Consider the following 11655-nt stretch of genomic DNA (forward strand, 5'->3'; position numbering starts at 1 on the left):
GATTGTGTGAAAATTTCGTGAAGAAATTTTATGCATAAAGTGCTTAAATTGAAATTAGGGACTAAATCGAATAATTTGTAAAACTTGCATTCTAGAAGTTTCTAGTATGAAATTGTTTTGAAATATTAATTAGGAGGTCTTAAATAGAAATTTTACCAATTTATAAGTCTATGGACAAAAATTGGACATGGATGGAATTTTTGGAAAGTTTAGTAGTAAGGGCATTTTGGTCATTTAGGGGTAAAATGAATTAAAATACAAAATTAAAAGCCAATTTTGCTCATCTTCAACCCCATGGTCGAATATAGCAAGGATAAACCATGGCTAGGGTTTTTCAAGCTTCCAAGCTCGATTGTAAGTCCGTTCTAGCCTCGTTTTTAATGATTTTTACGTTTTTGGAGTTCTGGTAGCTCGATTAAGCTTATGCTAGCAATAATTCAACCTAAGGTTCATATTTGGAAAAATACCCATAGGTGAAATTTGTGTATTTTGGTGTTTTATGATAGAATATGAGGTTTTAAATTATGTTAGACAACTTGTGCTACTCGGTTTTAAGCGAAAACTAGAAAAAGGGCTTAATCGGTAAAAATACCTAATAGTCATAAGTACATGTTAGAGTGAGAATTTGATGTTGCCATAGAAGGGAAAAATGATCAGCATGTCATAAAACATAAGAAAATAGGCTGAAGTTTAATTTACGAGCTTTGGGGCAAAAGTGTAAATATGCAAAAGTTTAGGGGCAAAACTATAATTTTGCCAAAATATGATTTTGGGTCAATTTGAATAATGTGAGTCCTAATTAGACTATATTTTAAATGATAGAGCAAGGAAAACTAAAATTTGGGCTAAAATGGGAAAATACCAAGTTATGACGAAATGGTAAAAGTAGCCATTTTCGCATACGAGGTAAGCTCATGTGTAAATGTAGTAACATAATTGTCATTTTAAGCAATTTAATGTTGTTTATATGATATGATGCTGATTTTTATCATGAAATATTGTGCTTTGTGGTTATTTTCGAATAAAATACAAATTATGTGTATTAATTGTTAAATATAAAATACTACCGAGTATTGGTTTCGGTATTTTACGGAAGATGGCAAGGAGATGTGTTCGAGGAAAATCCCGTTTGAACCTTAGGAATAGATTAGGATACAAGTGACATGTCACTAGGATGGTTGAGCATCCGAACTCGTTGAGTTGAGTCCGAGTTCACTTATGGATGCGAATGTCCAAACTCGTTGAGTTGAGTCTGAGTTCGAGAGATGTAACTAGGCATCCGAGCTCATTGAGTTGAGTCCGAGTTCACTTATGGGCGGGTTACATGGTAGCTTGGCTACATATGTGGCACTTATGTGCAAACTTTCCATGTATCCGAATTATATTCCGATGTGTTCAACGGGTAAAATTCTACTCAAATGGAGGAATACTCGAGATGAAAGGGACGTATTGGTAAGTGTTGTGAAATGAATACTTTGAATAGATATGTGCTTAACCTTCAGGTTGAAAACTCGATATAACAACAATATGGTAAGATGATAAATGAAAATGTGATATGAATGTCTCGGTGATGATTATGCAAATGATGTTTTATGTTTGCTTATATAGTTGTGTTACTTGCTATTTGCATGTGAGCTTACTAAGCATTTATGCTTACTTACTCCTTTTCATTCCTTGTAGTGTTGACAAGCCAACTCGGAAATCGGGAACGGTCGGAGGCATGCTCACACTATATCCGTATACCATCTTGGCATAATGGCTTGCATATTTTGAGTAGCATTATAATCATTTTGTATATATGGTCTTATGATATGGTTATTGAGTGGTATGGAAATGCTTGGTAATTATTAGCCATTGGAATGGCTAATCATGATCATATTGGTGTTGTGTATGCTAAATTACTAGCTAATCCATGGAAAACATGAAATAGGTAAAATTTACCATAAAATAGATTCAGACAGCAGCAGTGACTTGAGTTTGAAAAATCATTAAAAATAGTAGAGATACAATTAGATGGTGAATAAAATATGGAATTGAAAAATTATGAGTCTATTTTCATATGGATGGAACAAAACAGGTATATGAGTTATATTTTATGAGATGTTTAAATTTTTGTGAAACAGGGCCAGAGCGATTTCTGGATCCCTTGTTCTGAATTTGGAAATTCACCATAAAATTTTCGAAGATATTTAGAAGTCATGATTTATATTTAAAGATTCCTTATTGAGTCTAGTTTTATTAGAAATAAACGGCATAGTCATTGAAACTCTGTACAGGGAGATATCTGATTCGTAATATACAGAGGTCTGAGCAGTCGAACCCTGAAACAGGGGATACTTTAACTAATAAACTGTACTAATTGGCTAGACCAAAAATTCTAGAAAAAAATTAGTAAGTAGATATATGAGTCTAGTTTCAGGGAAAATTTACATAATTGGATTTTGAGTTTTGTAACTTGAGATATGAATTTTTAAGCGACTATGACGTAGATTGTTAGCTTGACTGAAAATTTTAAAAATAAATTGTTTGAGTTGTTTAAGTAATGAATTAAGTCTGTTAACACCTCGTGTTCGACTCAATGACAGCCTCGGCATGTATGCTTACATTTGGTGGTATCGAGTAGGTTTAGTCAATTCTGGACTAACCTAGCATGTGTAAAAGTTTAGCTATACATGCCACTGATCTGTGATAGTGTGATGTCTTCCGACGCGTATGAGTACCGCCTTATTTAGACAGGTACTCTCCAACCGAAATGTCTTGACCATGTTCAATTTTATGTGAAGGTATTTGAGTAAAGTTATGATTATGATAAGTCTCGGTTCAGAAAAGTATGAATAAAGTTTATGATACATATGTGATAATATGTGAGATGAAAGTTCATGTTGTGATAAATATCCATATTTGCTTAATGCTCATACGATGTAGTGTATGTGGCTTACTTGATAAGATGAACGGAATAAATAGAAAGTAGTAGAGGTATGAATAAAAGTCGTAATATCATGATACGAATGAAAATGTCCTTGTCTTGATTGGACGTTGAATGTTGATGAATGTTAATGATATACAATTTTTTATGAGATAAAGGATTATAATGAAATGAACTTATCTATTTTAAATTGTTGGACTGAATTATATGATTGTAATGATATGTACATGATGATGCACAAAATGAAAGTTGTGATTGTGATGCAAATATCTATGTTTATTTGGCCTTATATGATGTCATGAGCATGAATTAATTTAATTAAATGAATGGATAAGTAAAGCTATCTAGAAAACATAGAATGTATGCATAAGTATATTGTCTAAATGGGACAATAGGAAAATTGGTGTAAGCCAACATGAATGAATGACATGATTTTGATAATGTTGCTATGATGATGGGAGTTGTGTCATATGTGTATGTATAAGAAAGTCGAGTCAGAGGTCCTACAACCCCTCCCCCTTACCAAAGTGGTACTTATAATGGAATTTCATGAGATTTGTATTGAATAAGTTTTCAGTTGAGAACCCAAAGAGTTCAAAGATAGAATAATTATAAGTATGATCGAGAGATTGAAAATGAGCTGATAAGTAAAGTCGAGCCGATAAAGTATCGGATTGACGTAAAGATTATTGGAGTTATGCATTTGTCCCGATTAGAAAAGGAATTCTCCTTGGTAAACCGAATTACTCGGTTGCAAGGTCGAGAAAAGTGTAAATCGAAATTTATTCAGAATCGGCCTTCTTTAGTGAATGGTTTAATATGAAATTTGTGACGCGAGAACTAGTTGGGGAAATGATAATTGAAATGTGAACTATCTCGAGTGTGACAGATTATGACCGGACAGATTTAGCGATCTCTTTTGAGATGTTCTATGTGTTTACCCGTTCTCAGAAATATTTCTATGGCTATTGATCTTCTGAAGAAATTCTTGTTATATGGGAATGTCTTTTAATCCTGGTGTTGGATGAAAGCATTGGTAGTTTGACTGGTTTATAATTTATATTGCTCTATTTCATCGGGTATTCTATTTCATTTCGTTCGATAAGAACGATGAGAGAATACATATGATATTATGATTCTGCTTTCTCCTACTTGATGCTTCATCGATATATATGTATGGGAAGATATATTGATCTTGTTATATTTGATTTCATGGGATTAAATGATGTTTTCTTCGGACTTTCTTTCTTTGAAGAATTATCGGGTATTCTGTATTTTCTCTATGAGTTTGGTTTTCGATTCTCCCAGTATAGTATCGTATCTTGGGTTTCTTTATTCGGATTTCTTTATTCGGATTTCTCTATCTTGGATTTCTTTATTCGGTTTCCTTGTTATCTTTGTTCCATAATTTGTCAATTATGACTCGTGTTCAAGTCGTTCTTCACTCGTGATAATCATGTCAAATATGACTATACTTCTAATTTGATCTTGGTAATGTGGTGATTTTAGTATTGGGATTCTTTCTAATTTCGTAAGGATTTGACATCGAGAAAGGCATAGGTGATAAAAGCGCGAGTTTCAAATCGGTATGGTGAATTATTTATTTGAAAGATTTCATCGACAATTATGTCGATTATTTTCTCAAGTCGATAATAGAATTTCATTTTGTACAGATAAAAGAGTAAATAGTCCGAACGAGAAGTGTATATTTATTAGAAAGAGTTGGATATTAGTTAAAGTCACTACGAATGATAAGGTTTTCGTCTTGTGAAAGCTGAAAAGTTTATTACATGTTGACAGAGTTCGGATAGATGAGAATATTGGTAACAAGGCGTCGAACTAGACTAGTCTACATTGAGTAAAGACTTCGACTTTCAAGAATGTACCGTTGTATGAATTGTGATGTGTTTCAAGACGGTGAGGTAATGTGATAGTTTAGAGCATTCGATGTTACATAAAATCAGAGTTATTAAAGGGGTTAAAGCTGAACATTGGGATCTATCAAAATTATCCTTGCCAGTGTTGATATTGGGATGGAAATGAGAAGGATTATTCTTGAGGCCATATCAGAATTATTTCCATGGCGGAAAGAGGAAAATGTGATGTATCCTATTGTTAAATGTTTGGCGAGATCTATAAATCATATCGGTATTGAATGAATTCCCACTCATCAGATTCATGGAATTTCAAGTCTCTTTGATTGTTGGATTTCTTGGAATTCCGGTCTCCATTAAATCAAGTTGAGATCTGGGTTTTATGTCATGATATCATGGGAAACTGAGAAGGGTTGAAAATTTAAGAACAGTTGAGAGTTGAGACCGTAGCTTTTAGATCATATGAGAAATTAAAGAGATGTATTGGAGGTACAGCCTAAGTGAAAGTTCTTGACACGAATATGAGATTAAAAGTGAAGACCACTTTTCTGGTAAGATTTTCGAGGACGAAAATCCCTAAAGGGGGGGAGAGTTGTAATATCCTGATTTTGGGCCTAGTCGTAATAGTGGTTTCGTGACCACAAAATTCGAGATAGAAATAATTATTTTATGATTATTTTGAGGTCTATGATATGATTGCATGATTGTGTGAAAATTTCGTGAAGAAATTTTATGCATAAAGTGCTTTAATTGAAATTAGGGACTAAATCGAATAATTTGTAAAACTTGCATTCTAGAAGTTTCTAGTATGAAATTGTTTTGAAATATTAATTAGGAGGTCTTAAATAGAAATTTTACCAATTTATAAGTCTATGGACAAAATTGGACATGGATGGAATTTTGGAAAGTTTAGTAGTAAGGGCATTTTGGTCATTTAGGGTAAAATGAATTAAAATACAAAATTAAAAGCCAATTTTGCTCATCTTCAACCCCATGGCCGAATATAGCAAGGATAAACCATGGCTAGGGTTTTTCAAGCTTCCAAGCTCGATTGTAAGTCCGTTCTAGCCTCGTTTTTAATGATTTTTACGTTTTTGGAGTCCCGATAGCTCGATTAAGCTTATGCTAGCAATAATTCAACCTAAGGTTCATATTTGGAAAAATAACCATAGGTGAAATTTGTGTATTTTGGTGTTTTATGATAGAATATGAGGTTTTAAATTATGTTAGACAACTTGTGCTACTCGGTTTTAAGCGAAAACTAGAAAAAGGGCTTAATCGGTAAAATACCTAATAGTCATAAGTACATGTTAGAGTGAGAATTTGATGTTGCCATAGAAGGGAAAAATGATCAGCATGTCATAAAACATAAGAAAATAGGCTGAAGTTTAATTTACGAGCTTTGGGGAAAAAGTGTAAATATGCAAAAGTTTAGGGGCAAAACTGTAATTTTGCCAAAATATGATTTTGGGTCAATTTGAATAATGTGAGTCCTAATTAGACTATATTTTAAATGATAGAGCAAGGAAAACTAAAATTTGGGCTAAAATGGGGAAAACACCAAGTTGTGGACGAAATGGTAAAAGTAGCCATTTTCGCATACGAGGTAAGCTCATGTGTAAATGTAGTAACATAATTGTCATTTTAAGCAATTTAATGTTGTTTATATGATATGATGCTGATTTTTATCATGAAATATTATGCTTTGTGGTTATTTTTGAATAAAATGCAAATTATGTGTATTAATTGTTAAATATAAAGTACTACCGAGTATTGGTTTCGGTATTTTACGGAAGATGGCAAGGAGATGTGTTCGAGGAAAATCCCGTTTGAACCTTAGGAATAGATTAGGATACAAGTGACATGTCACTAGGATGGTTGAGCATCCGAACTCGTTGAGTTGAGTCCGAGTTCGAGAGATGTAACTAGGCATCCGAGCTCGTTGAGTTGAGTCCGAGTTCACTTATGGATGCGAACGCCTGAGCTCGTTGAGTTGAGTCCGAGTTCACTTATGGGCGGGTTACTTGGTAGCTTGGCTACATATGTGGCACTTATGTGCAAACTTTCCATGTATCCGAATTATATTCCGATGTGTTCAACGGGTAAAATTCTACTCAAATGGAGGAATACTCGAGATGAAAGGGACGTATTGGTAAGTGTTGTGAAATGAATACTTTGAACAGGTATGTACTTAACTCTCGGGTTGAAAACTCGATATAACAACAATATGGTAAGATGATAAATGAAAATGTGATATGAATGTCTCGGTGATGATTATGCAAATGATGTTTTATGTTTGCTTATATAGTTGTGTTACTTGCTATTTGCATGTGAGCTTACTAAGCATTTATGCTTACTTCCTCCTTTTCATTCCTTGTAGTGTTGACAAGCCAACTCGGAAATCGGGAACGGTCGGAGGCATGCTCACACTATATCCGTATACCATTTTGGCATAATGGCTTGCATATTTTGAGTAGCATTATAATCATTTTGTATATATGGTCTTATGATATGGCTATTGAGTGGTATGGAAATGCTTGGTAATTATTAGCCATTGGAATGGCTAATCATGATCATATTTGGTGTTATGTATGCTAAATTACTAGCTAATCCATGGAAAACATGAAATAGGTAAAATTTACCATAAAATAGATTCAGACAGCAGCAGTGACTTGAGTTTGAAAAATCATTAAAAATAGTAGAGATACAATTAGATGGTGAATAAAATATGGAATTGAAAAATTATGAGTCTATTTTCATATGGATGGAACAAAACAGGTATATGAGTTATATTTTATGAGATGTTTAAATTTTTATAAAACAGGGCCAGAGCAATTTCTGGATCCCCTGTTCTGACTTTGGAAATTCACCATAAATTTTTCGAAGATAATTAGAAGTCATGATTTATATATAAAGATTCCTTATTGAGTTTAGTTTTATTAGAAATAAACGGTATAGTCATTGAAACTCTGTACAGGGAGATATCTGATTCGTAATATACAGAGGTCAGAGCAATCGAACCCTAAAACAGGGGATACTTTAACTAATAAACTGTACTAATTGGCTCCATCAAAAATTCTAGAAAAAAATTAGTAAGTAGAGATATGAGTCTCGTTTTAGGGAAAATTTACAGAATTGGATTTTTAGTTTCGTAACTCGAGATATGAATTTTTAAGCGACTATGATGCAGATTGTTAGCTTGACTGAAAATTTTAAAAATAAATTGTTTGAGCTGTTTAAGTAATGAATTAAGTCTGTTAACACCTCGTGTTCGACTCCGGCGACGGTCTCGGGTACGGGGCGTTACACTCAACATACTTTACCTCATTGAATTAGAGATCGGCCTGGGATGCTAATTCAACGGTCTAACCTTAATCTAGCAAGACGGAAACAAACCGTCTGTGAGTATACACTCAGTGGTATTTCTATAATCCGAACACTTAAACAATTATAAAACATATTAATTTTATATATTGAACTATTCAAACTCAATGAGTATTCAAACATTCACTTTCCAACCAATGTTTTGGTCTACTTTAAATGCAAAATCATTTATTATTTTTTCAATAGCAATTAATCAATCAGTAATATTCATTAGCAACCAGTCAATCAGAACGATTATTTATTCAAGAATAATCGGTTATTCAAGAGCAATCAATTATTCAATAATAATCGTTATTCAAGAACAATTAAATTATTCAAGAATCGATCTTTCCAGTTCCTTTATTTACCCTATTAACATGACTCGGACTCGAGCGGATACGGATCCAACCAACACACCAAGACGGCACATAGTGCCTCATCGGCCGTCAAACAAGAATAAGATAAAGAGTAATACGGTACACAGAGTACCTCATCGGAACAAATCCGGAATAGTAACAGTACGGTACACAGAGTACTTCATCGAAACAAATTCGAAACAGTAACAGTAACAATATCCGACACACAAAATGCCGAATCGGTAATAGTAACAGTAGTCGGCACATAAGTGCCTGATCAGTAAGCCGGCAAAAACCCGTACTCTTTCATATCCTATGGCATGCCAACTATATCCGACTAGCCCGACTAGTTAATAGGGTATTTAATTCACTTTTCAGTTTTCAATTAATTCATATTTTAATTAATTAATTATATTTTTTTTTCAATTCAATATAATTCCATTCACTTTTCACTAATAAATATTCAATTTCACAATAAACAAATGTTCATAATTATTTCACCATATTTTCAAATCAAATCATTTCAATAAAAACACAATACCAATAATTCATACTTTAATTATTTACCTTAACATTCAATTAAAATACAACAATTATTAATTAAATTCACCCTTCAATTTCAATCAATATTCATTTTATTTCAAATAATTTAATCAATGCACCTACCATACATAATAAATAATAAATTCAATAATTAAATATTAAGTTCAGGTTATAGAAATACAAACTGTAATTTTCGAGCTAACTCCCGTTGACTTTGTCTTGTCCTTTCTTAGCCGAGATTTTCGGTACCACATTAACTACGAAATTAATACAATTCATAATCATTAATATATTACTAATTTATATCTTGACTTACAGAATTCTAAATTAAGATCTGCTAATTTTTCCTGAAACTAGACTCAACAATCTTCTTACCATAAAATTTTCAGAATTTTTGATTCAGCCATTAAGTACATTTTATTCTTTAAATTCACCCCTATTCTGCTGTCTAACAGTTTCGACCCTTCTTCACTAAAAATTAATTATCTCATAGTACAGAACTAGGATAATATTCCCGTTGATTTCTCATGAAAATAGACTCATTATGGATTCTAAACATGTAACTTTAAGCCTCTAATTATTTTTCTCCAATTTTTTATGATTTTCTAAAGTCAGAACAGAGGAACCCGAATTCATTCTGACCTTGTCTCAGAAAATTTATTATATCTTATCATTTACAATTCAATTGCTTATACTGTTTCTTCTATAAGAAACTAGACTCAATAAACTTTAATTCCATATTTTCTTCATCCTCAAATTCAATTTCTAAAATTTTTGGTGATTTTTCAAACTTAGACTACTGCTGCTGTCCAAAATAGTCTTAGTGCAAAATGTTGATTTTCTACTTTTAATTTCAATTAAATCCTAACTAAATTCACTTACTTTTCTATCTTAATTCATACTTTATTTCTACTCAATTTTTAACCAAACTTGGACATAATCATCTATTTTTCATCATAAAACCATAATTTTGAAATTCTTTCAATTTAGTCCTTAAGCATAAAACTTATGAATCACTTTACAATTCAATCCTTATTTCATTTCTAACTTGAATTTATATCAATTTAGCCCTTAATTCATCATTTTACTCAACATGAACATTATCTAGAAATCTAATAACTTTCAAAATATCAACTTAATTTCATCAAAATCTTGTTCCAAAGCTTCTAAAACATCAAAATTGAGTAAAAAATGGCTAAATTGACTTACCAATTAAACTTTCAAACCTTGAAATCTGAATTTTCCCTTTTCTCCCTTTCTTTCTTTTCTTTCCTTCCTTGCTCTCAGTTTCGTTTCATTCTGTTTCTTTTCTATCTTTTTTTTTTTCATTTCTTTTTCTTTTGTTTTACTTTATATATATATATATATATATATATATATATATATATATGTTAACTTAATAAATATCTAATTAATATCAAATATTTATTTTACATTTGTATCCATTTATTATCCACACACTTGTCATAATTTAATATATTTATTACATAAAAATCTTATAATATAAATATTTAATTAATAAATATCTTTTATAGATAATAAATATCTACTAATAATTAAATATACATATTACAAATGTATGTATTCAATTTATTACACATGTATTTTATAATAACAACACATTTGTCACTATTTTAATTTATTTCATAATATAATATAATATTAATATTAATTAATAATTATAGCAATAATTTAATATTCAAATAAATATCTATTTATTATCAAATACTTGTATTACAAATGTGTATATTTTTATTTATACACTTATATCAAATCATTTTCATACACTTGTCTTTCTTTTATTTATTTATCATATAATATCAATTTAATAATAATAAATACATTAATACTTACTTAAATAATAAGTAAATACATACATGTATTGCAAATGTATGTACATTATTTATCACACATGTATTTTATTTTATCACACACTTGGCACTCACTTTGGCTTATTTGCTTATTTAATCCCCTCAATTTTTTTATTCTATAATTAAACTTTCACACTTCACTCAATTTAATCATTTTATCCATTTATCCTTAATTAAGCTAAATTTACTTCATTAAACTCTAATTAACCACTCGATTAACTTCATAAATATTTCTAATAATTATTTAATAATCCATTTTTTCAGAAACGGAGACCCAAAAATACATTTTTCTGATAACCTTAAAATTCGGGTCGTTACATTTCCTATCTCCTTAAATTCCATATACAAGAATCATGAGTGGTTTTCGCTTTACAACACTTTCATAGAAACTTAATTTCTATCAGAAAGTTCATGTATTCAAAAGTCTGATCCATACCATCATGTTACATATACATTCATACTTGAATATTTTTTGAATTCGAATAGTGAAACTAGCCAGTTCATCTCGGCTTTCTACTTCCTATAATTCCATACAACTCGATTATTTACCAATTCAACTCTCAGTTACCTTTAAGTTTCAAAGCCTCTTCTAGCTTTCCCAATAAATCATGATATGAAACCCGGATCTCAATCCCATTAGTGGAGAATAAAATCTTAAGATGACTGATATTCGTAAAGATACAAAATTCCTCGAACCTGATGAGCGAAAATTCAGTACATAC

At 31.2% G+C, this 11655-nt stretch overlaps 1 long non-coding RNA gene across 1 annotated transcript; it reads right to left on the minus strand.

Moving 5' to 3' along the window:
* Positions 1-9098: 9098 nt before the first annotated feature.
* LOC128290315 (uncharacterized) lies at positions 9099-10411 on the minus strand. The gene is made up of 2 exons (XR_008280054.1): positions 10272-10411; positions 9099-9319 (listed from the first exon to the last, which is right to left on the minus strand). It is a non-coding gene; the product is annotated as an uncharacterized LOC128290315 (long non-coding RNA).
* Between the last annotated feature and the right edge of the window lie 1244 nt (positions 10412-11655).

Source organism: Gossypium arboreum, chromosome 3 (genome assembly GCF_025698485.1).
Source record: "Gossypium arboreum isolate Shixiya-1 chromosome 3, ASM2569848v2, whole genome shotgun sequence".
Taxonomy (NCBI): domain Eukaryota; kingdom Viridiplantae; phylum Streptophyta; class Magnoliopsida; order Malvales; family Malvaceae; genus Gossypium; species Gossypium arboreum.